The sequence below is a fragment of the Anabrus simplex genome, chromosome 3 (genome assembly GCF_040414725.1).
Source record: "Anabrus simplex isolate iqAnaSimp1 chromosome 3, ASM4041472v1, whole genome shotgun sequence".
Taxonomy (NCBI): Eukaryota; Metazoa; Arthropoda; class Insecta; order Orthoptera; family Tettigoniidae; genus Anabrus; species Anabrus simplex.
This window is the reverse complement of record NC_090267.1, coordinates 48,164,823-48,170,822: the sequence shown is the minus strand read 5'-3', so window position 1 is coordinate 48,170,822 and position 6,000 is coordinate 48,164,823. Positions and strand designations below refer to the sequence as shown.

Below are 6,000 nucleotides of genomic sequence, written 5' to 3'. Positions count from 1 at the left end.
CTTCAGATATGGTACTATATCCCAACCCATTGTCTTTAGTATATCCCCCGAAACCTTATCAATTCCAGCTGCTTTTCTAGTTTTGAACTTTTGTATCTTACTGTAAATGTCATTGCTGTCATAGGTAAATTTTAATACTTCTTTAGTATTAGTCACCTCCTCTATCTGGACATTATCCTTGTAACCAACAATCTTTACATACTGCTGACTGAATACTTCTGCATTTTGAAGATCCTCGCATACACACTCCCTTTGTTCATTAATGATTCCTGTAATGTCCTTCTTGGAACCTGTTTCTGCCTTAAAGTACCTCTACGTATCCTTCCATTTTTCACTAAAATTAGTGTGGCCACCAATTATGCTTGCCATAATGTTATCCTTAGCTGACTTCTTTGCTAGATTCAATTTCCTAGTAAGTTCCTTCAATTTCTCCTTACTTCCATAACTATTTCTAACTCTATTTCGTTCCAACCTGCACCTCTTTCTTAGTCTCTATACTTCTCTGTTATAATACAGTGGATCTTTACCATTCCTTATCACCTTTAAAGGTACAAACCTATTTTCACATTCCTCAACAATTGCTTTAAACCCATCCCACAGTCTGTTTACATTTTTATTTACCGTTTTCCACCAATCATAGTTACTTATTGAATGAAGAGTAAATTGTTAGTATACATTTTATTAAATTCACTTCAATTTGCATGAAAAATATATTATAATGATTGTAGCCTGGTCATTATTATAATAACAAGTATGTAATATATGTGTATATATGTAATATTTAAATTAATCAATAATGTGATGCTCTCTATTATTTAAGGTATCTCAAGAATTAAAAAATGAAAAACAGAAAAAGCCGTAGCTGGATGCATGACAGTTACCAAAGTAGTAGGCCTTATTTCAATGCTCTGAAGTTCGTCATCCCGGGACTTATTCCCTGTTCAACACAATGTAATTTGGTAAGTTCATATTCTCAGGTCACTCTTCAACGCAAGTTTATTATTCTCTGTTGTGGGTTGAGATGCGTCTATACTGCCAGTCCACTTCACCCTCAGTAGTAGTTTTTGAATTCAATTCTCACATCCTTTCGTGAAGTCGCATAGTTATTTATTTTGCCTCGTTCCAGCAGGAAAAGCGTAGTACCAGGGTTATCTTCATCACGCCGAAGTGCAGATATCACATCTCGACTTACCGCTTCTTCTGAATCAATCATTCCATTTCCTAAGTAGGCTGACTTATTTGCGTTCAGTAGGAAATTATGTATTCGGATCCAAGACCATAGGTTTTCTCAGTACTCAAAATCTGTTCGTTAAAATCCCGAAACTGTTTTCCACAGTTCTACGCGCTCTTGACAGGCGATGATTAAAAATTCGGTTGGGTGCTGGTTGATCACGAAAGGGAAAGGGAAAGGGATAAGGTTTCAAAAGGTATGTTTTCATTGCAAACGCATCATCACCAATAAGATAGTATGGCACTGGCATATTCCTTCCTGGAAGTGTTCCAATTTATCGAAAAAACTGCTGTTAGAAAGTACACCGCCATCAGAAATTCGGCCATTACAACCGATGTCTAGGTAAATAAATTTGTAATTAGCATCTGCGATTGCCAACGAAACAATACTGTGCGTTCCTTTGTAGTTGTAAAACAGATTCCTACTGTCATTAGTAGCTTATAAAACTAAATACTTCCCCTCCAAGGTACCGAGATAATGAGAGAAATTCCATCGTCTTTCAAAATCTTCTGCTATTTTAAGCCATGCATTCGTGGTTTGTGGAAACTGTAATGATAGAATAATAATCTGCTTATTCAATGAATAACTAGCAAGATGTATTAACTAATTACTGTTATAAACAATAATACTTGTTTTCATAGTAGATATCCTTTTTTAATTTGGTATTTTGGAATTTAATTTTAGGTGGAGATTTCTTCAAATTCCGAAAAAGACATACGAAAGGAAGGAGAATTTTTAGAAACTTTGGAAAAGCCCTGCAAAAACGAGGAGACCACTCTAAATGTAGTAAAAAGGAAAACAACTTCGAAGTCGACTAAAAGGAAACGCGAGGAAGAAGATGAAATTGGAATAAAAACTGCATTAGACGGACTGGCGAAAGGAACACCAGAAGAATACGACAAATTTGGGGAATATGTTACTTTAGAACTACGCACTCTTGGAAATGAGCATGTTAGAAGGAAGTTAAAAATGAAATAATAAAAGCCATAGTTCGTGCGGCAGATGAAGATGAAGAAGCAACATATTCATTCTCTTCAGTGACTGCCAGCAACATCACTTTACCAGGATACAATAATTTTCTCTCATCTCCTCCTGCATTTCCACAGACTTCTGAGACGAATTAGGCAAGAGATTTTGTTAATACTTTTAATTTGGCAGATCTGTAATGCAAAATTATGTACACTATATTTCCTTCCTGTACGAAGTGAAAACTTATGTGCAGTATGCCTAAAATTGTACTTTTCGGTTTATTTACCTTGAATTATCAGTTTGCTTTACTAGAGCTCGTATCATTACTTTCACGAATAAATAAGGTCCGCCTCTGTGGTGTTGTGGTTAGTGTGATTAGCTGCCACACCCGGAGGCCCGGGTTCGATTCCCGGCTCTGCCACGAAATTTGAAAAGTGGTATGAGGGCTGGAACGGGGTCCACTAAGCCTCGGGAGGTCAACTGAGTAGAGGTGGGTTCTATTCCCACCTCAGCCATCCTGGAAGTGGTTTTCCGTGGTTTCCCACTTCTCCTCCAGGCAAATGCGTGGACGGTACCTAACTTAAGGCCACGGCCGATACCTACCCTCTTCCTTGTCTATCCCATCCAATCATCCCATCCCCCACAAGGCCCCTGTTCCGCATAGCAGGTGAGGCCGCCTGGGCGAGTTACTGGTCATTCTCCCCAGTTGTATCCCCAACCCAGAGTCTGCAGCTCCAGGACACTGCCCTTGAGGCGGTAGAGGTGGGATCCCTCGCTGAGTCCGAGGGAAAAACCAACCCTGGAGGGTAAACAGATTACGAACGAACGAACGAACGAACGAACGAACGAACGTATAAATAAGATTAAATAAGGAGATTAAAGTGATTTCTTTACCTGTAAGTATTTTCCTTTGATGGCATTGTAGATAGCGGGAGCAACTTCTGTTACTATTCTTCCTATCGTGCATACGGGGATACGGAAAAGATACTTTAATTATAGGTGGAGAGTTCTTCAAATTCCGACATAGACATACCAAAGGAAGGATAATTTTTTCAAACTTCGGAAAAGCCCTGCGAAAACGAGGAGACCACTCTAAATGTAGTAAAAAGGAAAACAACTTCGAAGTAATCTAAAAGGAAACGTGAGGAAGAAGATGAAATTGCAATAAAATCTGCATTAGATGTACTGGCGAAATCACCTGAAAAGTATTTTATTGTATACGGTAAACTATTAGTTCGAATAGAATACACCTTACTATAAATACAAATCATTCAATTAAACTTACCTGTGGCAAAAAATATTAGAGTAACCCCCACTCAATCACGCAATGCTATAGCTTTTCACATTTTAGTGTCCTTTTTGAAGATTACCGGTCCCACAGATCCTATAATAAACTCAACTTCAGAGCTCGTTAACCTACAAACATTTCGAAACTGCTGTCGGTATTCAGTTGGTAATGACCGGCACCTACATATTTTTACAGAGAATATTCACAGCTTGTCTGTAGAAGTGTAATGACATTTCGACTACTCTCCACTCTCCATTCTCCACTCTTGTCAAATGGACAGGGTGTGACGAGAACTTGTGGAAGCTATCTTGACGAGGGACTCGCCGGGTACTCTCGATAGTTATTCCGGCTGAAATTAACTCTAAAATGCACAACAATCTGAGAACGGATATTGAGAGTTACTCTCCCAATTAATCTCAAATGGAAACCCACCCTAAAGTTTGGATCGTTTGAGAGTTCCATCTCTGCCAGGCGAGCTTCCCGTACTTTGTCGCAACATCGCAGTCACTGTTCCACTAGGCATGTTTTCGTGGCTTCGTTAGTGGCATTGTCTCCTTAGCTGTTACGATCAGGGCCTCTTGTAATTCTTTCCAGTTCTGGGAGTTCAATAGATTCTAGCTTCTGGTTGAACTCCCGGATAGATTCCAGTTTAAAAAAAAAAAAAATCAAATCTAATGATCTTTCTCGGTTGGCTCTCTCTCTCTCTACCTGGCGAGTTGGCCATGGGGTTAGGGGCGCACGGCTGTCAGCTTACATCCGGGAGATAGTGGGTTCGAACCCCACTGTCGGCAGCCCTGAAGTTGGTTTTCCATGGTTTATCACTTTCACACCAGACGAATGCTGGGGCTGTACTTTAATTAAGGCCACGATAACGTCCTTCCGACTCCTAGGCCTTTCCTATCCCTTCGTTGCCATAAGAACTATCTGTGTCGGTGCTACGTAAAGCCAAATGTAAAAAAAATCAGTTGGCTCTTCCTAGTGTTTTGCGGAAGCAACTTAATGTTTATTTTAGATAGATAGTGATCTGAATCCAGGTCGGTATTTCTTGGAACCTTCACATTTTGGATCTCTTTCTGGGCTTTCCGAGCGATCGCAACGTGATCTATCTGGAATTCGCCAATGTTGGGATTTGATAACTTACAAGTTCTCTGCTTTCTGGGCAGGTGTCTACAAGCGGTTGATTTCAGAACCAGATTGAATGCTTTACACAGTTTCACAAGCCTTTCTCCACTGCGATGTGTTTTCCTGTGAGCCGGATAATTACCTACAATGTTTTGGACTTCTTCACTTTGCCGAGTTGGGCTTTGAAACCTCCAATCAGGCTGGTTGTGCTTGTCTGGGATCTCCAAGCTCTTTCCAGAATCTGTCTGTTTCTTCTGGGTCTTTCTTGTTTGCGTGATGAATCGGTGCATGCACATTCACGATAGTATACCCTTTATTAGTGCTTCAGAAGGTGAGGGTCGAGATTCGGCTGCTGGGTGATATGAAGTCTGCGACTGCTTCCAGAATTTTCCTGCTGACTGTAAATCCATTGACTAGGCGAGGGATAGATTCAATGACACGTTTATCAGCTTTATTTTGAAAATTCTGTAACCTTGTGACTCAAAAGCTGTTCATCAGTAGGAATAAATCCTGTCTCCTGAATCACTGCTATTAGGATTTGATTTTGGGACAGGATATCATTGAGTTATTTTAGCTTGCCGATTTATAACAGAGACCTTGCGTTAAAGGTAGGTATGAAATTTCGGAGTTTGTGAATGATACTTTCTGGAGTCTCCGATACCTCCAAGCATGTCGGTGCAGGCTCTTCAGAATCCGAATGTCTGCATGCGTCACTCAAGGTGACGATGGATTTGTTACCACCAGGGACAGTAGTTTCCTGTTTACTAGAGAGGCGCCTTAACCAACTAAGCCACGGCGCCAGGATGTGCGTGATTTCATGGGGCGAAGTAGCGTAGGTGGTAAAATGTAAGTAGACAACAATAACACAGATATCGACGACAGTTAAAGTAAAAGAATGAGAATCGCAGTAGGCACCGGAGGGATTCGAACCCTCTTTCTCCTGTTTACTAGACAGGCGCTTTAACCATCTAAGCCACGGCGCCAGGCTGTGTGAGTATTCACCGGGCGAAGTAACCTAGGTGGTAAAGTGTAAGAGTAGTATAATTGGACAGTTCGGCGGCCGCCGCCGCCGCACGCCTCCTCCTCCGCCGCCTCCTCCGCCGCCGCCGCCGCCCGCGGGAAATTTGAATTTTGGCGGGAAATTTGAATTTTGGCGCGAGATTTGAATTTGTAAACAAAGCCACGTGCTTTTTGACAGCTGTCATCGACAACAACGCAACGCTAACCTCACTGCTGCCATCTTGACGGGCCTAAACCTCACTAGTGCCAACTTAACCTAACTAGCATGAGGTAAACAAAGCCACGTGTTTTTAGACAGCCACGTGCTTTTTGACAGACAATAACGCATCGCTAACCTCAGTACTGCCATCTTGACGGGCCTAAACCTCAG

The 6,000-nt window shown here is 41.2% G+C and overlaps 1 non-coding gene across 1 annotated transcript; it reads right to left on the bottom strand.

Annotated features, from left to right (window-relative positions):
- Positions 1 to 5,519: 5,519 nt before the first annotated feature.
- On the bottom strand, positions 5,520 to 5,593 carry TRNAT-AGU (transfer RNA threonine (anticodon AGU)). Its single transcript has one exon. It is a non-coding gene; the product is annotated as a tRNA-Thr (tRNA).
- Between the last annotated feature and the right edge of the window lie 407 nt (positions 5,594 to 6,000).